The sequence below is a fragment of the Marmota monax genome, unplaced genomic scaffold (genome assembly GCF_021218885.2).
Source record: "Marmota monax isolate L192 unplaced genomic scaffold, Marmota_monax_Labrador192_F-V1.1 WCK01_AAM20220418_F8-fsc00125, whole genome shotgun sequence".
Taxonomy (NCBI): domain Eukaryota; kingdom Metazoa; phylum Chordata; class Mammalia; order Rodentia; family Sciuridae; genus Marmota; species Marmota monax.
In genome coordinates, this window is record NW_026695235.1 from 1,866,314 (window position 1) to 1,889,657 (window position 23,344).

General features: G+C 46.1%; 1 protein-coding gene across 2 annotated transcripts in view; it reads right to left on the bottom strand.

Moving 5' to 3' along the window:
- The window catches only part of Tiam1 (TIAM Rac1 associated GEF 1), a 360,672-nt gene that overhangs the window by 293,915 nt on the left and 43,413 nt on the right, over positions 1-23,344 (bottom strand). Inside the window, exon 1 of one of the 2 annotated variants that reach the window (XM_058577281.1) lies at positions 15,828-15,903. The exons of the other annotated variant lie outside the window; for it this stretch is intronic. The gene's annotated coding sequence lies outside the window, so the exon portion shown is untranslated. Of the gene's footprint in view, positions 1-15,827; positions 15,904-23,344 lie in introns of those variants that run through there. 2 annotated transcript variants of the gene reach the window in all.

A 23,344-nucleotide genomic window follows, 5' to 3' on the forward strand; every position in this document is an offset into this window, starting at 1 on the left:
TCACAAAATGCCGCAGAACAGAGTGGCTGAAACAAAAGAGATTTGTTTTCTCACAGTTCTAGAGGCTGAAAGTCTAGGACCAAGATGCAGCAGGGTTGGTTTCCTGGGAGGCCTTTCTTCTTGGCCAGTAGTCAGCTAGCTGCCTTCTAGCTCTGTCCTCACACAGCCATTCCTCTACACACTCAGAGAGAGAGAGAGAGAGAGAGAGAGAGAGAGAGAGAGAGAGTGCTGTGGTGTCTCTTCCTCTTCTTAATAGGACACCAGCCTACTGCATTATTAATGTTTGATAATGTAAACATTAAATTATCTCCAGTCCTATCTTTAAGCCCTCAGTGGTGGTACTGTGCTACTGCGGCTCTAGCAAAGGAACACAACCTCTCTGATACATCTTGTAATTCATGCTTCCCCAGGAGGAAGAGGGCTTTCCCGGTTGGCAAGGTTGGGAGAAGATACTGAGCACCCAGGGCCCAGCACCCACCAGGCTTTCTCTTCTGGGAGCCAAGCATCCTATTCCTGGGACTGGCAGCCCTGCAACTGGGGAGGGAGGTGAGCAAGCCCCCTTGGCCCTCTAAGCCTGTTCTCCAACTAGCTTTGTCTGTAACAATGCTGATATTCTGACCTCCATCTGTCTGAGTTCTGTGCTAAATTCACCAATTGGCTCTAAATTCTGGGAGAATGAGGTGATTCATTATCACCCTTCAAGCCCCCACAGTGGCCTTGAGCCACACAGTCCCAACACTACATCATCTTTGCAAATCCCACAGACCTCCCTGTGGAGGGAAGAAATGTCTCTTGATGCTATGGTAAGAAATGTCTCTTGATGCTATGGTTCAACGGTGTCCCCAGAATTTCATGTATTGGAAACTTAATCCTCAAATTCCTATATTGATGGTATATGAAGGTGGAGCCTTGTGAGGTCATGAGGATTACATATGGTCACCTGGGTGAGTCCCCATAATGTGACGTGTGGTTTCATAAGAAAAGGAGGCAAACCTAAGCTGAACACACTGGCTCTGTCTCACCATGTGATGCCCTCCTCGGTGTCATGATGGAGCAGGAAAGCCCTCACCAGAGCTGGCACCATGTTCTTGGCCTCGTCAGCCTCCATAACTGTGCGTTAAATACACTTCTCTTCTTTACAACTACTCAGTCTTAAAAAAGAAAGTGCACTAAGACACTTGGCCATCATTAAAGGACTGTTAAGCAGGGAAAGCCAACCCAAGTCTTCTAAGAAAAAATTCTACATTCCTCCAATAAAATCACTGTTTTGATTTATGACAGCTGGTCATGTACTCAAGAAGACCTTAAGACTTAAGTGAGAACTTATGTCCAGTTAGTTACAAACTAAGCAGACCTAGTCTTTCGAAGCCAAATAGTGGTCAGCCAGGGGGAACAACTTTAGCATGTCGGGTAGAAACTAAACATTTGGGTTTTGTTAATGGGACTAATTCAAGTACCTTCCTGGCCAGAAGCTATAAATATGCCCAATACTTGTGGACCTGCAGACTCCAACAGGCTGCCATTGAGGAAAGGAGTCAGTGAGAGCACACCACTTCCCACCACAGACTCTTTCCCCTCCCTCTCTTCTCTTCTTTGTACCTACCAACAGTCTAGACTTACTGGTGGCAGCCAGGATCATGTAGATTCAGAGATTAAGAGGTGGGAACACTCTGAAATGATTAGCTTGAAGCCATCCTAAGGTCAGTCTGTGGGACAGAACACCACTGTGATTGTGAGGGTTTACATATGAGGCATCCGTCCCCCAAGCTCATGTGTGAGACAATGCAAGACCATTCTGGGGTGGAATGATTAGGTTGTGAAAGGCTAAACCTAATCAGTGCATATTCCCAGTGAGATGGGTTAACTGGGTGGTAACTGTAGGTAGGGAGGGAGTAGCTGGGGGGGGGGGGGTCACTGGGGACCTGTCTTTGGAGTATATATTTTGTCCCTAGTGAGTAAGAGCTCTCCCTCTCCCTCCCCTCCCTCTCTCTCCTGCCTTGATGCCTTGTCCTGAGCTGCTTTCCTCCTCCACTCCCTTCCGCCATGATGTTCTGCCTCATCTAAGGCCCAGAGCTATGGAGTCAGCCAGCTGTGGACTGAGACCTCTGAAACCATGAGCCAAATCAACTTTTCCTCTAAAATTGTTGTCAGGTCTTTTGGTCACAGCAGTGAAAAAGCTGACTAAAACGGTGGTTGACTCCGTAACTGGCCGGCCAGGGGCAAAGGACAGATCTAGGCACACTGGTAATAAAATTCGTTCCAGATCTATAGACACTTCTGTGGTACATGAGTTTACAATGATCCACAACTCCAGAATAGGTGGGGAAGACTGAAAACGTGATTCCCCACTATCTGACCATCTAACCACAGGAGCCCTGAGTGTCACGTGGTCACGAAAAACAGAAAACAGAAGAAAATGCGTGCTTACAATGGATCTAGAAAAAAGGGAGCTTAACAGTCAAAGCACGGCTGGAAGACTGGAATCAATGATAGGAAACAAACCCATTTCAAGGAGGTCTTTTGACAACCTGGAGAACAATCCAGAAAGAAGTCAGCAGGATCCTGTTCGGCCTAAGAACAAAGTCTAAGGAATGAGAGTTGGAGGAAATGGTGATGCTGAAAGTCGAAACAGAGCTATAGGGAAGAGCTGTGGGCAGAGGTGCCCACCTGTAATCCCAGCAGCTCAAGAGGCTGAGGCAGGAAGATCGCAAGTTCAAGGCCATCCTCGGCAACTTAGCAAAACCCTATCTAAAGATAAAAATAAAAGGGCTGGGAACGTAGCTTATGGTAGAGTACAACTGGATTCAATCCCAATACTGCAAAAATAAACAAACAAACAAACAAACAAATTAAAGGGGGGTGAACATGATGAAGATCTTCAGAAACTTGCCTGCACTTAAGCCAACGGTAAAAGTCACCGGAAGAGGGATTTCTACTCAGTATTAGCTAAAATTAGAGATGTCTAGAAAAATGCTGAAAGGGGCTACTTGGTAATAACCTTTTGATTGCTACATGGAGGAGGTGATAGGCCTAGAGACCCATTGGTCAGGGGTGTTAGCCTAGGAGTTGCAGCATTAAGTTGAATGAGCCATAGTGACCATCATGTCCTTCTGAGCCCAATGATAAAACCTAAGCCAGATGCAAGGGATGCATCAATACCTCCAAGGTGAGCTGGGGCTCCTTGCTGGGGGACATGTCCCCCATCACACATTACAAACCTTTTTCACTCACTCCTGACACCAAATCGGTGGGGGAAAGGGCATCCTCACACCAACTAACTCGCTAACTCTGGAAACCAGCTGATGGCCCTACAATTCAGTTCAGCTCTGATTCTAACTCACCAGTGCTTGAGGGTCAGCACAGACCTCACAGGCTAAGGGCTCAGTCCCCTGAGACTGCCCACACTTCAGACACCAGCTACAAATGGGGGGGCCCGGGTACCCACACTTCTGCTTATACAACTACAAATTCAGGGGTTCCCATGACCCCCTCCTCAGGTTCAATAATTTGCTGGAATAGCTCACAGAATTCAAGAAAACTGTTTACTTACTCTTGCAGGTTTAGTATAAAGGACGTGAGCCAAGTATGAGAAATACATATGGTATGGGGAACAAAGCTTGGATGCCCTCCCTGGGTGCATCTCCGCACCCTATTGTGTAATGAGCTTACAGAAGTCCGAGAAGGAGGAAGTCATAGGCTGTCGGTGATGAACTCAATTTCCAGCCTTTCTGGAGGGGAGGATGGAGCTCAGAATTTCAACCTCTGATCACATGGTTTGATCTTTCTAAAGACCAGCGCCCATTCCAAAGCTAAGGTACCCCAGCACTGAGCATCACATTAGCAAGCAAAAGAAAAACATTCTATCACTCCAGATTCCCAAGGTTTTAGCAATTGTGTACCAGGAACCAGGACAAGGACCAAACCTATATTCCTTATCACAAACATCTTGAGATATATTCTGCACAGACTCACAGATCTGACCATCTCTTCACCTGGGCTCATGAGTCCGGCATGAGGAAATCAAGAAAGGGCTTCTATTTTCGGAGTCTGTGCCTGTTTGTTTTGCTTCTCTGCGGTGCCGGCTTCTGGTGGGAGGTGGGAGGAGAGTGCAGAGTGGGAGCCATGAGCACAACAGAAGGGCAACACTAGAGGCAAGCTGACATCCAGGGACACACCCACCCGCCACCCATGTGCATCTGGCGAAGGGAATCTCAGGCTTGCCAGTCCTCGACTAAACCAGAAGCATCCCCAGCCAAGGCCACCCTAAGCTGAAAACATCGTGGGAGACCTTGGCAGTGACCCAGCGCAACACAAGGACTCTTCTAACTACTCAATATTAATAATAATGAATATCATTTATTGAGCTGCGCCTCTGCCAGGCACTGTACATGACTGATCTGTCATCATCATCATCATCAACGAGTGATGACGGTGTTTTCTATCTGTTAGGAAGATACAGAAGCTCCAACACCGAGTGACCTGCCACCAGCCATGTAGCTAGTAAATGAAAAAGGACACGAACCAGGTGCGCCTGGTCACGGAGTCGCCACCGCATCGTGTCATGCTGCCTGTCTTCTGTAAGTCCCCAGACCCAGGTTTAGAAAGAGACATTTTATAAACACAAGTGAACCTATGTAGGCTAAAACCAGCAAGTCCCCAGCAAATGCTGCAACCGGCACCAAACCCTCGCCCTACTCCTTTGTTTTACCAAGTCTGAGGTCTTGAAACCACACACGGGCAACTGTACCCCACGCATCAACCCAAAAGATTCAGTGTATAAAAGGCAGAGTGGGTCTTGTGCCAAGGAGTCGGAGCCAGTTTATTTTAGTCTCAATGTTAAGACAGCCAGCACCAGGTTGAGGCTGAGAAATGCTCCTTCTAATTAAAACTTTATTTTCAAACACATGTCACAGTTTCAACATGGTGAGACTCTTTGCTTGCTGTGTGGATTCCTCAGAGTAAAAGCAGCTGCTTCTCCTGACAGTCTCTTCCATTCATTCTGGAAAAACCAGAGGACGCCGAAGAGCTTCGCTATACCCAAGGCAGGAATGATGGGAGCCCGGGAGCCCGAGAGCTCCCGAGAGCTCCCGAGAGAATCCGAGAGAATCCGAGAGAATTGCAGAAGCAAGGCTGAGAGGGGACTCTTGCAAATGTAACAGCGTAGCAACAACCACTTCCTGATGGCTCTGCAGACCCGGTAGAGGAGGAACCTGACCAGAGATGACATCCTCTGTCCAGATCCGGTAGGAGAGCAGAATCTGGCATGAGATGCTCACAAGCAAATCCAAAGCAGCCTTGGAAAGAAAGATGTCCACTGACCATTGATGGACAAGGAGCCAGAAAACCCAGGTCTATAGACTGCATGCTCATGTCCCCTGAAAGTCATGTTGAAACCTTCCCCCTCAAGGTGAGGATACTCGGAGGTGGGGCCTTTATAGGTCATGGGTCATGAAGGTGGAGCCCTCATGTACCAGGTTAGTGCCCTCATGAGACAGACCCTAGAGAATGGCTGGGCCTTCCACAACATGAGATCACAGAAGAAGGTGGCCGTGTATGAGCCAGGAAGGAGGCCCCCACCAGACACAATCCGATGGCACCCCCATCTTGCACTTTCCAGCCTCCAGAGCTGTGCTGTTTATTAGCCACCAGTCTACAGCCCATTCTACCAGCTGATGCAGATGGGAGCCCCCACTAAGAACACTGTACCCCAACTGTCTGTCACTCTACATATCCCCCCACATACTGGACTCTGCAGAGGCTGATATGGTGGGGTCGGTGCACATGCCCACAAGTACAAGCTCAACACATTGATTTGTCCACACCTGCTGGCCGAATCAACACCATGGAGCTACACTATGGATGGCCTCTGACCCAGTTCTCCTCCAAGGAAGAGACCATAATAAAATTATAGCAATTCTTCTTCTTAGAGTGTGAAAATTAGGGTGAGGAATGAAAAGAAAGGCTTTTCTTTTTAGAAAGAGAATTTTTTAATATTTATTTTTTAGTTTTCGGCGGACACAACATCTTTGTTTGTATGTGGTGCTGAGGATCGAACCCGGGCCGCACGCATGCCAGACGAGCGCGCTACCGCTTGAGCCACATCCCCAGCCCCTGAAAAGAAAGGCTTTGAAGAAGACTGAAAGAGCAGAGTACAGTGAGTTTTCAAATCTTCTGCCTCCACTTTCTTACTTAAAAATCCAGCTATTAAGTCAGCCCTTGAACTCCACAGCACTGCATGTCCTATAACAGATTCCTGTTCACCCAGGATGGGACCACAACCCTGACTCAGCCATGGTCATCTTCTTTTTCCAAGGGTCCCTGCTATGGCTGGTCCTATAGTCTGCATATCTGTGTCCCCAAAATTCATATTCTAAATCCTAACCCCCGAGGTGATAGTATTAGAAGTAGAAACTTCTGGAGGTTCTGTAGCCAGCTCTTTGTTCCTATGACAAACTACATGAGACCTAAACTACCTTATAAAGAAAAGAGGTTATTTTGGGCTTGTGGTTCTGGAAATATAAAGTCAGGGGCCTCATGGTGATACCTTCTTGCTGGCAAAGTCCCAAGGCAGAACAGAACATCTCAAGGAAAGAGACCAGAAAACATGTGCCTATGTGTATCTCTCTCCCTCTGCTTGGGAAGCCACCAAGATCAATCATGGGGACTCCACCCTAGCTAATCCTAATCACTTCCTAAATGCCCGCCTCCAAACACCATAGCTGGATTAAGTGTCCACCCTCTTAATACCATTAACATAGGACGATAGGGTTAAACTAGAGCAAAGGATGCCTGGGGGTCACTTAGACCATATCTGGACCACAGCAGAGGTGATTAGGTCACAAGGGCTCTTAGACCTCAAAAACCTGGATAGCCCTCTCCACCTCATGAGGACAGGAAGAAAAGGCACCACCTGTGAACCAGGAAGCAGAACCTTCCAGGTGCCAAATCACCCACCTTGACCCTGGCCTTCTCAGCCTCCAGAATTGTGAGAAACAACCTTCTGTTATATTTTAGCTCCCTGTCTCTGGTATTTTGTGATAGCAGCCCCAGTAGACTAAGACAGCTGGGCGATAAACTAGAAAAGGATACTCTCCTTTTCCATCAGTGGCCGAATAACAAAGCCTACCAGCAATACTGGTTCTACATGATGGAGAAGAGACCACAAGAGGTGAGACAGGCAGCACACACGACATAGGGTGACCCTGGGACTAGAACCATTCGTGGGATAATAAATTCACAGAGAAGCAGAAAATCAAGAGCAAATCTGGAGTGAGTGGCAAGCTCCCTCCACAGAAGCCAGGCCACTCCTCAACTCAGGCACATTCTGACTGGTCCCAGGAAAGTAGCCCCAGATGATCTCAGACAGGGGCTGCTCTAGCTTTGGATAGGAAGTGTCTCCCAAAGCTTATGTGTTGATAGCAGGGTCCCCAGCTCAGGGCACTATTAGGAGATGGAGGAACTTCACGAGGTGGGGCCTAGAGGGAGGAAGTCAGGCCACTGGAGGTGCGCCTTTGAAGGAGATACTTGGAACCCCAGCTCCTCCTCTCTCTCTGCTTTCCAGGGGAAGCCCAGGACCAGAAGCTTTGCTCCATCACACAGTCCCCTGCTGAGATGTTCTACCTCACCACAGGCCCAAAGCAACAGGGCCAGCATCCATGGACTAAAACCTCTGCAACACTGACCAAAATAAACCTTTCTTCTTTATAAGCTGACTATCGGGTATTTTCTCACAGTGATGGAGAGCTAACACAAGGGCCATTCTCATTCTCACATCTCAATAGAGAATATGCAGCGATCTAGATACAAAGGACTGTGCTCTTGGAGGGACATTTTATAACCAAAACTCATGATGCATTGCTATATTTGAAGGTGTCCCCCAAAAGTTCATGTGTTGGATACTTAATCCCCAAATTTTTCTGTTCACAGTATTTAGAGGTGGAGAGAATTTTAATATTTATTTTTTAGTTTTCGGTGGACACAACATCTTTGTTGGTATGTGGTGCTGAGGATCGAACCCGGGCCGCATGCATGCCAGGCGAGCGTGCTACCTCTTGAGCCACATCCCCAGCCCTAGAGGTGGAGCCTTTGAGGGTAACTAAAATATGAAGAGTTCATGAAGCCAGGGTCCCCATGATGGAATGAGTGGTTCTGTAAGAAGAGGGAGAGACCCAGCTAGATGCTTGCTCTGTCTCAACATGCGATGCCCACCGCCACGTTACAATGCAACAAGAAGGCCCTCCCCAGATGCCGAGCAGATGCTGGAGCCATGCCCCTGGATTTCTCAGCCTCCAGAACTATGAGGCAATAAACCTCCAATCTTTTTTTTTTTTTTAGATATTGATGAACCTTTATTTTATTCATTTATTTATATGCAGTGCTGAGGGTCAAACCCAGTGCCTCACACATGCTAGGCAAGTGCTCTACCACTGAGCCACAACCCCAGTCCTAAACCTCTAATCTTTAAAAAAAAAAAAAAAAAATCACCCAGTCTCAGGTATTTTGTTAAAGCAGCAGAAAATGGAGACTAAAGCATTTTCTAGGAACCTATAAAATTCAGATGGTAATCAGGAGGCAGAGAAGTGGAAACATTTTAGGTCACTGTTAAATGAGAGCCCGAGATGGAAGCAGAGAGAAGCCAAAAGGCTAATAACTCCTAGATTACAATTCAGGTTTTAGACCTGGATCTAACGACCGTATTATCTCTGCCAGACTGTGGTACCCACCCTTGCATCAGGAAGCCCAATACAGCTCTCACATCCCCTGCCCTCTAGAGTTGGTACACTCCTGAAGGGAGGGGGGCTCTTACAGCTTGTATCCCAGGGAGACCTCAGCAGGTCCACAGCAACAGCCCTGAGGGCTGTCCACGGTCCACATGCTGAACTCTTTATCCACAGCTGTCCACGCGTACTGTCCTCCGAATAAGGGTAGGCACCACCATTGACCCCAGTTTAGAGATGAGAAAACTGAGGATTAACAGGGTTTCGTCCCCTGTGCAAGGCGGCAGCCCAGCCCAGAGCCTGTTCCCTCAGCTCTGCACGGCCACCTAACCACACAGAGGTCAGTGGTGTCCGACTGTCTGATGTTCTGATTCCAGGGACCACCTTCTCAGTCTGGTCCTCCACAGGTCCAAGCAGGAGCTGCTCACCAGCAAGCAGAAGCCAACAGCACACCCCACGCCTATCCCACCCGATGATCATGATTCTAGATGATTCTCGCCCTCCAGCAAATGTGGACCATGTGAGGACAGGCACCAGGGACACTGCTGACCCTGTGTCTCTGGAGGAGGACGGTGAGCCTGGGCCATCCAGCACGGACACCGAGCACTTTCCCCTCTGGATCACTGGGGGAAAGAACAAGCACCCTGATCCTCAGACAGCTGGTTGGTGGCCTCAGAGAAACCCCCAGTGCCCCTCTGGAAGCCGGCCATGCCACCATCATCCCACTGCCTGGTCTGAGGCTGGCAATCAGAGCCCTGAGCAGGAAAGGTCCCCCTATCCTGAGTCCTTCTTGGAGGTTGGAACGGGAGGGGCCAAGTGGTCATCATCAGCTCGGGCACCTGCGCCCTCTTGGGCAGCAGGATGTATTAAGCACTTTGTTCAGGCTGGATAGAGTCCAGGTCCTGAGGTCCTGCTCTGGGATCCACTGTGTTCTTCCACCATCCACATTACACCGTCCACTCCTCAGCCGCTGCTGCCCGATAGGTCATTTCAATGAGTTCAGCAGTCAGGCCAGGGGAAGGCCTCCTGCTTCCACCCCCTCTGCTGGGAGAGGAATGGAGGACCCTTCCCCAGGGGAAGCCCAGAACAAGGAGCACCCAGTGGTCTCTGAATGGGGGAGGGGGGGGGTCAGGGGACACAGGCACTTTATCCACAGCCTCAGACCTAAGGGGAGTCACATCGATGCTCAGCCCTTGAGATGCCACAGGAGGTGGTGCCAAGGCTTCTTGCTGTGTGGCCTTTGCCAGGCTCCTCACCAAGGGCACAGGAGTCTCAACCAGGAGCTAGGAAAGGACAGGTAGTGGCCCTAAACACCACCTTAGTCCATTTTGCACTGCCACATCCCAGTATCACAGTCTGAGTAATTTATGAAGATAAGAAATTTGCTTCTGCCAAGGGTGGTGGTGCACACCTAAAATCCCAGCAACTGAGGAGGCTGAGGTAGGAGGATCGAAAGTTCAAGGCCAGCCTCAGCAACACAGCAAGGCTCTAGGCAATTCATCGAGACTCTGTCTCAAAATAAAAGCTAAAAAGGGCTGGAGATGTGGCTCAGTGGTTAAATGCCCCTGGGTTCAATTCCCAGTAACAACAAAAGAAAGAAATCTGCTTCTCACAGCTCTGAGGACTAAGGAGTCCATGGCCAAGGAGCTACTTCTGGTGAGCGCCTTTGTGCTGCATTAGACATGGCAGAAGACATTGCCTGGGGAGAAGGTCTGACAGCAGGAGACAGAGCCAAGGGAGTCAAACTCACTTTATAAAAATTCACTCCCTCAATAAATAACCTATGCCCTCCATGAGGACCCTGACCCACTCTTGAGGGTAGAGCCCTTGTGGCCTCACCACCTCTTAATATCACAACAGCAGCTAAATTCCAACATGACAATCGGAGGTGACATTCAAACCATGGCAGGCGTGGTGACAGAGCCACAGGCAGGTCTTTCTCTAGATTCTAGGGCAGGTGGATTCTGAACTTGGTCCCTTTAAGCATATACTCAGAGACTGGGATGGGGTGGTTGGAGCAGGACCTGACCTTCATGAATGCCTACTGGCCTGGTCACCCAGGGTTTTGTCCACAATGGCTTGGACAGCCCCAGTGGGTGAAGCCAGAGGAATCCAGCACACAGGCCAGAAACCCAGGAAGAGTTTGCCCCCCCACCTAGATTGGCCATGTCTCAAACATGTGATGGGGGGGTGCTACTGACATCTATAGGACCCATCCTACAACGGACAGGACAACACCCACAAAGAATTAGATGGCCCAAAGGTCGACACTGCCAAGGTGAACAGACCCCAGTCTAAGGTACAACTCCCTGTATTCCCCTGCTAAAAACAAGGAGTTTTAGCCCTCTCCACAGCCTAGGGAGGTCACGGGACAGAGTTGGTCACTACGATATGGGAGTTCATCACCTGAAATGTTAAGTGGGCAGTGGATGGAGGGGTCACTGCTCAGTATCAGTGGGAGAGTAGTTCCAGGACCTTCCATGACACCCAAATCTGCAGATGTTCAAGTCCCTTACATAAAATAACAGTATTTGCCTAGAACCCATACACACGCTCTTGTGTACTCTAAATCATGCTTAAATCACTTATAATACCTAATAAAATGTAAATGCTGTGTGAATAGTTATACTGTCTCGATTAGGAAATAAAGACAAGAAAAAAACATCTGTACCTGTTCAATACAGATGTAGGTGGGAGGGGTTAGAATATTCTCAATTCATGTTGGCTGGTAAAATCCATGGACTTAAAATTTGCAAATATGGGGTACCAACTGACCTCAGCAATCTTTGCAATTACTCCTCACAACTGTCCTCATCCCAAGTCCACAGACTGGGAAATCAAGGCATATAAAGATCACCTACCGCTCAGAAGTGGAGCTGGGATTGGAATCCAAGAGGTCAGACCCCAGTGTCAGCCCTGGAGAGAAAATACCCAATTGTGCCTATAGCCTGTGTGGTCCTCGTTATGTACCGACAGGAAAAAAGAAAAAGGGAAGGGTACGAGGAGATGAAAGGAGGAGAGAGGAGGGGAGGAGGGAGAGGAAAGAACAGTATATACAAGAAAAAAAAAGACAGCAAAAATACATCAAAATGTTAACAGCAACTATTTATAAATGGTGAAATAATAAGTAATTTTGTTTTATTCGGGCCTTACGTTTTTTTTTCTCATTCTGTCAATGAACATGTATTTTATAACTAGAAAAGAAAAAATAAACCAAGCAAAAAATAAATAAATAAATAAATACCTGCCAAGAGTATATTTCAAGACTGTCAGCAGCACCAGGCCACAATATACAATAATAATAACTGTGCTAAGGAAAGAGACGTGGGTGTCCGCTTGGCAGACGGCAAGGAGCACCCTGGGTCACTCCCAGCCTGGGTGACAGGGGTGATGGGAAGCCATCCCCGAGAGGGCACGCGCACAGCATATCTGTAAGAGAACCGCCCTGGAGTAAAGGTGCTGCCTTCTGTGCCTCATCCACCTCCAGACAGAAAGAACCCAGAGAGGAAGAGCCACAAGATGGAGGGCAACACGGCACCACCACCGCCTCACCTGCTGTCTATTTCCAGGCTCAAAGAGCTGGAAGACAACTTCCAGAAAAGAAAGTTTTCCAGAGCATTACCATTTTTTCAACAGTGTCATTAGCTGGTAGGAGTGGGAGGAAAAAGAAATAATTTTTATCCCAGGCCTAATGCAAAAGTTTGCATTAGGAACAAGACGAAAGTTATTCTAGAATTCCCTGCAAAGTTTGCATTTCCAATTTTTTCCAAAAGAATTTGTATATGCAGTCCTTTATATTCTTAGCTTGGTGCTACCTCCCAGCACACACACACACACACACACACAAAAGGACAGTCTGCAGAGGAGTCCGCTACCTGGAATCTCTTCTATTTCGATTCTGGTTGTTCATGACAGAGGAAGGTTGGTCTCCCCCTGTCGGTTATAAGTTGGGATCATAGCATGACCCTCTTTAGTCCCACTTTGTGTAAAATGATGAATCGGTGTCTTAGTCATAAAAAGAATTCTTGCAGATATCCCAAAGTTTCAGAAAGAACCTCTGAAGTTGAAAATACTACACCTGAAAATGAACTGATTAAAAATACCAAAAATCCTTCGGAAAGGCAAGGAATTCAATGCTTTCAGGGCCATCAGCAGGCCTAGCCCTATCCTTCAAAAATAGTAATAATAAAATCCTTAACTGTCTCCCAAGAACCACCCTGGATGCCTCTGGTTGTTCATCGGTCAGTGACTGTTCAACCTCACCACCTTCACGTGGCACACAGGCACCTTCTGCTTCCCAGGTGAGCTTTAATCAGGCCCATCATAAACCAATGGGAGCATCCTATTCTCCCTGACCTGTGATTGGGTCAGATCTGGCCCTGTGACCCAGCCAAGGGATCAAGACAGGAAGCCAGCAGGCCAATTCTGGGAAGGGCTTCCTTTGCATATGAAAAGAGGCCAATGGAGGGAAAGCCTGTTTTGCTTTGCGCTTAGCTGAGCCTTGTTCTGCCTCTACCCAGCTGCCGACCTTGCCCCTGACAGAGATAAGCCCAAATGGAAAGAAGTCATGATTCTGATGATATCACTAAATTGCCAAATTGACTTTGGACCTATTATTTGAGAGACTAAATCCCATATTACTTAAAATACACTTAGCTGCATGTTTCATTCCTAGCAGCAAAAGCCATCATAAGCGGCAGAACTCAGTAACAACCCTCATTACTAACAGTTCAGGATCTTATCGATTTTATTTATTTGTTTGTTTGTTTATTTATTTATTTATTTATTTATTTATTTATTTATTTTTGTTTCTTTTGTTCATTTTTGCAGTACAGGAGATGGAAACAGGGCCTTGCACACACTAGGCAAACACTTTACCACTGACCCACATCCCAGCTTATTTTCTTCTATTTTGAGACAGGGTCTCCCTAACTCAAAAATTTGCCCAGGCTGTCCTTATATTTTGGATCCTACTGCCTCCGCCTCGTGAGTAGCTGATATTACAGGTATGTGCCACCATATCAGGCTCCTTCATACATTTTAAAGCTGAAAGAGTATGTGTCATACTGTTTGGGCCATATCCCCACAAGACAAGGGGAGGACAGTTGACTTCACAGTGACTTCCTGTCAGTGCCAACCTGTTTCTCAGCTCTCCCCGCTCCACACCCTATTATGTCACTGTAAGGGCAAGTTAAGCAACGGATCTCCTTTAAGGAATATGGGCACAGTGTAGAAGAAGGATGTTTTATGGCCACGGAGAGGAGTGAGGAAAGCCAGGATTCCAAAGATCCCTTCATTTAAGCAATTGATATGCTGCCAACTGCTGAAAGTCAGCCCTGAATTTAGACCTTAAAGACTGATTGATGGGTCTGTAAGACTTTAGAAAAGAAAAACCTCTAAAGCAATTTTTTTTCAAGCAATTGAAATTGGTGGGGAACACAAGGAGTAGATAAGAGTACATAAATCATCTTGTTAGAGATATGAATTTCATGTAGGACTCTCCATTCTCAGAAAACTGACATAAACAAATGATAACATGATTTGACTGGATAGAAAATTGCTCTGCTATGTGCCCCCAAGTCTGTTCCTCAATAACAACTTCTTAAGGCTACATAAGCATTACAAATAATTACTGTTATAAACATGCACACGCATGAAAATGTTAAATTTTTTAAAAATTCGTCTATCACATTACATGTATGATTCCTCTAAAGAGTCCTATGTGCTCAATGAAAAGAAGGAATCTGAACAGATAAAGATCCTTAAGATGTGTTTTAATAATCTCGCCCGCTTAATGAAGTTGATAATTAAAACATGCATCTTTAAATGAAGTTGTTGAAGTTGAAATAATGAATACATGCACGTTCCCAGATATTTGCAGTACTAGAAACAGTAGATTCACAAAAATAGATTCACCAAAAAAAAAAAAACAAAAAACACTCAGTGGCTCCTTACCTTTATCAAGTTCAATCCTGCAAATATCTGAGAGCCAACAACATGCCAAGAACAGAGCAGACTGTGCAAAGAAGTCACTCTGTTTCAGATACAACCTAGAGGCCTCTAATCAATTCTTTCTGGAACATGGGAAACGAGAGAAAGTGGGAAAGAGAATGAATTTCAACCTTCTAAGAGTCTGTAATCTAATTTATATAATCTAATTAGGAGAGAGGAATATGTGAAGGGGAGACACAGCACACAACCAACCAACGATCCAAACTGACACAAAACGAGAGGGTTTTACATGAGGGATGAGATCTCCCCGAGAGCTTCAGGAGAGACTCTGTGGGAAAGGTGGCATTGGAAATGGGCCCTTAGGCATGGAAGAAACCAAGCGCGTGACATTTTCAGAGGGCAGCCACAACTGAAGCAAAGGCGAAGGACAGAAAAGTTGAAGAATTTTGAAATCAGTGCTCGGTGTCAAGCTGGGCTGCAGTTCAAGGCAGACACAGGCAAATCAAGGGTCAAATTAAGAGACAGATGATAACACCCGACATTCTAGACGCCAGGCTGAGGCCCTGCCTTGGTTTGACAGGCCTTGAGGGGTCAGGAGAAGTCTGGGCTGGCAGTGACACATCAGAGCTATGCTTCAGAAGAAAAGCAAATCCCACAGTAGCCAGTGAGATGGCCTGGAGTCGGAGGAGGCACCAGCCAGAGGCCCCTGCAGTAACTCGGGGCAGAAGACCGGAGTGTGTACCCAGGGCCGGCGGACAGTGGGTACAGTGTGGGCAGTTTCACAAATATTTTTAAACGCATTTGTTTTCTTGTGGGCAGGAATTGGACCTGGTTCATTTCTGTAGCCTCTGCAGGCTCTGAACATACAGTGGGCACTGACAATGCTGGTCCTCCAGCCCCCTCCTTCCTCTCCAAGTGATCCTGTCCAAGGAGCAGAGAAATGAAGCACCAAGGGTCAAGGCAACTCCTCCCTGCCCCAACTCACAGAGAAGAAAATCCTTTCCCCTGCGCACATGAGGGAAGTACAGAAGCTCAACAGACAATTCAGGGAAAGTGGAAAAAGGGCTTGATAAGAAAAAAACTAAGGTGCTTCGCCCTCTCTGTGCCTATAAGGGAAAAGTTGACCAGTCCTAAAAATCAACAAAAATATATACTCACATAAAACATAAAATAGGACTAGGAGAAACGTTCCATTGAAGTGCAGCATGATTGAAGGTCCTCTGGTACGTGCAAGGCTGTCCTTGTTCTTAGGCATGACACACGTGAAGTACTTAGGCAGCAGAGGGACATGATGTTGCCAATATTCTCTAAATTAGGTCAGGAAAAAAGCCAAGCGCGCGTGCGCATTGTGTGTGTAAGTGTATATATAAATGCATGTGAGGATAAATGTGTTGGGTGTAAATGTGTGGGGGATATATTTATATACATGGAAAGATAATTATAAAGCAAATAGGACAAAATGCAAACAACTGGTAGTTTGGAGTAAAGGCTGTATATCTTAGTCCATTTGTACTGCTACAATGAAACACAACTGGGTAATTCCTAAAAAACACAAAATTAATTTTCTTGCACTTCTAGAGACTGGGAAGTCTAAGATCAAGGTAGCAACAGATCCAGTGAGGTGAGGGCTGCTCTCTGGGTCTGAGACCCATCTTGGTGCTGCAGTCTCTGCAAGAAGGAACGCTGAGTCCTCACATGGTGGAAAGCAGAAAGGCAAGCAGCTCTGTGTTGCCTGAAGCCCCTATAAAGACCTTCCACAAGGGGCCTTATCACTTCTTAAGGGCCCCACTTCATACATCACATTAGCCACACCTCAATACTGGAAGGTAAAGATTCAAACCATAGCAGTGTACAAAGGGTTTTTTTTAACACTATTCTTGCAGGGCTGAGGATATAGTTCAGTGGTAGTGTACCTGCCAAGCTTGCACAAGGCTGTGGATTCCATCCCCAGTACTGGGGAGAAAAGAAAGTGCATACTATTCTTGCAACTTTTCAGTAAGTTCAAAATAATATCACATCAAATAGTTACAAGAGTGAAGAAGCTATTTATAGACTGAAAAGATCTTTAAAATACTCTGGGGAAAAAAAAACAGTGATGAAGAATTGGAGATGCAGAATATTATCATTTGTATGATAAGTGGAGAGGAAAAGGGGGAAGATATATATGGACATAGATATGCAGTTACTTGTAAATGATATACCTGTAATGTGTATAATTTACAAGTAACACATAAAAAACTGGCAACATAAGTCGCCTCTTTGGAGGGGACCAGGGTAGTTGAGTGACAGAAGGAAGAGAGACTTTTTGTTACAAACCTTTACGGATATTTTGAATTTTTAGCCCTGTGAATATATGGTATATTCAAAGTATAAGTACACAATATGAAATTACTTTGAAAAAATGTTAAAGGAAAATAATAACACAAACAGACATTTCGGGGTGGTTTAGGCCAGAGAAACATAAGAACTAGAATAAAAGCCACCTGGCCAGGTTTTGCACAGATGTGACCCCATGGGCCTCAGTGTATGAAGTGCTGCCTATTTAGAAAGAGATTATCCCAAACAAGTAAACCAGGGGGCTTGGAAAGGTACATTCTATTAAGTTTCAGCTTAAATGGGATAGAATTTTCCCATAAAATAACTTTTATAATTAACTTACAACACACGATTCCGCATATCCCCGATCCCTGAGCAGATATTGCTTGTTCTGAGATTTAACAACTGACGCACCGGTACATCTGTCCTCCGTCTGACTGCCACAAGCTACTAAGCCCTGGAAAAGCAGTCCTGCACGTTGGTGGAGAGCCATTCCTCACAAGAGAGGCCCAAATGCAAAGAGCATGGTGGCAGCCACCTTCCCTTGGAGAGAGTGGCCAACAAGCCACTCGTCACTCTCACTGAAGAAGAAAAATCTTGGATCTGTGCAATATTTTTAAGAGTCTTCCAAGATAATCATAGATGGTTCCAGTGAGTGGCAATTGAGAATGGGAAAATAAACCTTCTCTCCAGCCTTGAATCACCAGGGAGAACTGAGCAAGTTCTCAGGCGACATTAGAAAGGCAACAAGACATCGCTGTCTGGAGAAGCCAGATTGAGAAGGTGGCAAGCACATCTGGCGTTCCAGGTGTCAGAACTCCCGGCAGAGGACTGCTCTCTCCCTTGAGGAAACCCACGGCTGCTCCTGCAGCCACAGTCCTGGATCCATTCCTCTGTCTCCAGTGTTTGGGGGAGTGTTCAGTAGGGCATGTTTGTGTGTAGGGCTGAAAGGTCAAGTGCACTATATCAGAAATGTGATTGATGTTCCCATTTGAAAAAGGGTCAGGGGATAGTTAGAAGGCAGGATGCAGGTGAGAAAGAGGATCCACCTCCCCAAGAACTTTAAGACAATGAGGTGTGTTTTATTTAACTGAACACTGCCTCCATCAGTGAGCAAGCAAAGCCCTGGGAAGACAGAGCTGAGGAGCCTCCCATCCAACAGAGGGAGACAAATATCCGAAACAAGGGTATAAGATGGCAGTGTGTCCTCACCCATCCCCTTGGGGGCACTACTCTAGTGCTAGAAGAAGGCACGTGCCCACGTGGGTGATGGACATACTAGAATAAAGACAGGCAGCAGCAAAGAAGGAACAGAAAGAACACCTGGCTGTCAGAAACCTGGATTCTAGCCCATCTCTCCATGTGATTAGGCCAGTGACTTAACTTCTATGACTCAGTTTTCTCATCTCTAAAATGAAAATAAGAACACCTACCTACCAAGAGTTGAAGTTGAAACTGCCCAACACAACACCTGTGTAAAGCAGACCCTTGGCCAAGAAGGATCCTCTTCTTTGGGAACTTACAACAGGCTCAGTATGTACATCTTCTGTTATAGGTTGAATTATGCCCCAAAAAAAGATATGTTGAAGTTCCAACCACCAAAACCTTAGAAAGAGACTTTATTTGGACATAGGGTCTTTGCAGATGTTAACAAGCTAAAATGAGGTCCTGCTAGAGGAGGATGGGTCTTCAATCCAACAGGATTATTGTCCTTAAAAGATGAGGGAGAGACATACACGTGCAGGGAGAAGACAGCCATGTGATGAAGGAGACAGATAGTGGAGTGGTGCATCTACTAGCCAAGGAACTCTAAGGATTGTCAGAAAACCATATAAAGCTAGAAAAAATATGTAATAGAGTGTCCTGCAGAACCATAAGAAAGAACCAACCCAGCTGATACCTTGGTTTTAGACATCCCAGTTTCTAGAACTGTGAGAACAAATTTCTTTCTTAGATTTCCCAGTTTGTAGGAAAACAGTAAACCTCTAACAGCAGCCTGAGGAAACAAATACATATTTCTTCTTCACCCTACCCCTTTTAAGGAAAACTCCTAACTGGCCTCAGGAAAACACAACACTTTTGCAAATACAGCTAATAATAATATCCCAGGAAAGACTATCTTCAGTAATAAGCCTTTGCAGGAGAAAGACAAATGTATGGAAATGTGGGTGTCTTGTTGGAAGCAGCCACCATTTTGGATTTTCCAGCTTCCCAAAGAGATGAAGACACCATTCAAAAATGACCTTCAAATACAGTCCAGAGGTCAGGACCACACCTGCCTGAAGAGGCTAGTTCACATCCCACACACATCACTCTCAGACAGGCCCCTCAAACACAAGTCCCCTTTCAGTAACACAAGTGGCAACCACTTGGGTGGGGAGGGGCAGTAGGGGGACGGGAAGCCATTTTTTTAAATACAGTCTGCTCTCAGCAAACCATATGTCAATCAGAATGGAAAGAAGAAAGGGGAAAGAATCCATTCAAAGCAGTAAAACACCTTTCTAGATGTCTTCTAACCTAGAAGGAAAATAAGTGGTTCTTGGGACTGAATCACCCAACCAGAGTCAACCAATCCTGGTCCCTTCCATTAATCTTTCATCTCAACCTAGTAACCCATCAACATAAAACTGGTATTCACATTAGGATCTACCAAATTCATCAGGTAAATTTTGCCTGTAAGAAAGACAGCACTTGTTGGACATGTAAGTCCAACAGGCACCAGCGACCTGAGAACTCAACTGGAGTAAGACTGAGTAGCCACTGGCCCAGCTATCTTAACTTTATTCTCCCTGCTCCACATTCCACAAGACTTTCTAGTTTTACCTAGCTGTTTCGGGAGAGCTCAGGGGAAAGTTCCAGTGTCAAAGAATTCAACTGTGAAATTAATGACTCAATAGCTACAATTCTAATAAGGTAACCAAACCAGTCTGCCAGGTGACATATCTTAGAAAACAGTAAACCAGAGAGGACACTTTAGCACTCACAATCTCTGCCAGGAAGCAGGCAATTGGAAGAAGGCATTGATTTCTGTGTTGACTACTCCTACCACTACCACCACCTCCAAATCTGGGGCACCAAGCACGAGGAAGACAACTCAGGGTAGGATTTCTGCTAGAGAGAAAAGAGACTGTGATGCTTAGATAATTGATCCGGTGAGATGAGTTTCTGCTTTACTCAGGAAGCTGCCTTGACATGTTTTGTCTTTGTTTCCTGGTTCACCCTGCAGTGCACCCTTCAATGCATGTCATAGTTTCCCTCTCTACTCAGATCCTAATTGCTCAAGGATTGCTAATCCAGGTGGCGGAACTCTCCAGTCTTGGCTGTCTGCCATTTGTCTGCTGAGGAGCATCTCCATCTCAGGGAGAGCAAAGGAAATTTAAAGAAAGGCAATCAGTCAAGTCAAGGAACCCTCATGCTCAAGTCTCTTACTTAAGATGATGATCCTGCCTTGAATTGGAGCCAATTCAAAAATGAAAAAAAAAAGGAAAAGAAGACCTCAGAGAGGAGAACTCAGCAATGTTCGAATCAGAATATCCTGCCGCTGGAGCTCACCCGGGTTCTCTGCTTGCTTTATAGAAAGAAAACTGAGAATGTCCCAAAATCACACACACACACACCAAAAAAAAAAAAAACACTCAGAATGGCCCAAAATCACGAAACCAGTTACAGTCTGACTTTTCACCTCCAGCAGGGCACTCCTGGCACTGTCCCCTCTACCCACAAGGAGCACACAGGTATGGCAAATTGCAAGCCTGCTCAAAACTCAGGACCAAACTCACTCAGGTTGGGCCTTCAGAAACAAAATAAGCATTGAAAGAAGCCTTCACAGCTGTGGCCCACTTGAGTACAACGGTGAGGTCTTGATCACGTGCTACTCAGGAAGAAAGGCAACTAACCAATCGAGGAAGACAACTCAGGGTAGGAAAGAAGGAAACTGAATACAAAGCTTTCAAAAGTGGAAGAAACCCAATTCCCACCTTCCTCCTAGAGAGGATCCCATCTTCAGTGTTCACACCAGAAGGGCAGGCACCCTTGCCGGGTCAGGCTGCCCCATATCTGCTCGGTAGAACATGGTTATAGTGAACACACCCCCGAATGAGCATACCCATGCATCACCCAAAAAGGACCCACCCCAAGACCTGCTGAGCCTGAAGCACACATATGTCCTCCAGTGTCCCAAGGGTCCCTGTGTGTGAGGACTTGGAGCTTAGCACTTTCCATACCACTGACTCTTACTACTCCTCTTCTCTTTCTCCCTGCTGCACTTCAAGTTTATTTTAGTCTTTTATTGTTGTTCTGGCTTTCTGTTCTTGTTACTTTTTGTTTTGCTTTGTTTGGGCATCAAACCCAGGGCATTGCTGGGCAAGTGCTCCTCTACTGTGCTATACCCCTGCCCTCCATTCCCACAAGTCTCTTTGTCTTTTAACTTTTGTGGAACTGGGAACCAAAACCAGGGGCACTCTACCACTGAGCTACATGCTCCGGCCACTTTGATTTTTCACTTTGAGTCAGGATCTTGCTACGTTGCCCAAACCAGCCTTAAACGTATAATCCTGCTGCCTCAGCCTCCCAAGTAGCTGGGATGATAGTTATGCCCCAAAGTGCCCAACTTCCCCCAACCTCAAGTTTTTAAAAGACTGTCCTTCCATCTCCTCAGCCTCACAGTTGAGGATGCTGCCAGTCCAGAGGAGCAATAAACACAGCACAGGTAACATAAAAGTTTGAGGGGCACATAGAGGCAGAGCTTGGCCCCAGCCCACTGCATGAACCTGGGCCAAGGTTCCAGATAGTGATGTTTTTTAAGCAATCAAATATGAGGGCCAAAGTATTGGCCCTTCCAATTCCAAAATTCTAAGGATGATTCAACAGGCTGAATATTCCAGGTATTCTAAGGAAGAGGTTGGTACCAGCCAGCCACTTTCCCAGAGCAGGTCTCTAATGATTATCAGGTATCACCTGCTAGTGGATAAAGATTAGTTCTGTCCCCTAGGTGCCTGTGGCATCCTACAGTAAAAGCCGGGATCATCCAAAGGAAGGGTGACCCCGTCCGAGTTAGTTCTGAGTGAACTGATGATTGGCACGCTTACTGCCTGACTTGCTGGGGAAGGAAAGTTGCAGGTTGCTGCTTGTCTACAAATACATGAGGGTGACCAGGACAACGGTGAACAACAGCCTGTGATGAGCTACCTTTGCAGACAAAGGGGAGCCTGATTCGGTCTTCCCAGAGTTCACAGGATATGGCCAGAACCATGAGCAGCAAGGAACCCATCCTTCGGGAACTTTCTCTTACATTTTTCAAGGATGGGTTGCTACTGTGACAAAAAGATGGTAGCCCAGAGACGTGCAGGGTCTCTAGCCGGCCACTTCAGAAGCCACCCCAAGAGACACCCACCATTCCTCCAACTTCAAAAATACCAGCTAAAGAAACAACAGCAGTCTGGATGGCTAGGACTGAAGGCCCACGTCTACTAGTTTAGAGAAGACTGCAACTTGAAAATTCCCAGAGCTGTGAAACCACCTAGTTCCCAGGAGTTCACACCAGTGGAACTTTAGAGCAAGTTCTGCATGGGAGCGTCCCTGAGCGTGCAGGGGCTGAAGAGGTCCACAAGACATAGGACAATGCACTGACCCAACTGGATGGCTCTATGTTCAGGCCCCATTTCTTCTTGGAATGCTTATGTGGGACTCATTCACCCTCATGTTTTGCAGAAACTGATCCTTAGTAATAACTCCTCTTCAGTCTCGAAAAAAAACTTTAAGGAAGCTGACCCTTCACCCTAGCAGCTAAGAACTTGACTGTTGTCATCTGCGCACATTCGGTGCTCCTCCCAGACAGAGCAAGACAGGAACGATCCCTCTTGAACAAATTAACAAGTATCCTCTACAGATTTTCTGCTAAGTCTTCAATGGCCCTGCACTAGAGATGTCAGAAGTAAAAAGAAAAAGATATGATCCGATTCATTCAGGGACTTGGCATGCAGAAGGAATGAATACTGCATGGGCCCAAAGTCACATCTCGTGCTCCCTAGCTAAGAACAAATCAGGTTCAAGTTCAATCACAAATCAACTGCTGAGGGTAACCACAAGGTCAAGCAAGACACTTAATCACTGTATTTCCTTGAGGATGGCTGGATGGGATGTAGCGTAGGGGTATAGTGGCAAAGCTTAAAAAAAAAAATTCATTGCCTGTAAAATAGACAACAATCCTTATGTGTTAAAAAACAGATTCAATGATCTCACCCTGCCAAAAAAAAAAAAAAAGTTAAAGATGAAAGATACTATTTTCAGTATGAATAATTAGAATCTGACAAAATATAAATGTTCAAAGAAAGAAATGAAGGACCAAGTATATTTTAAAA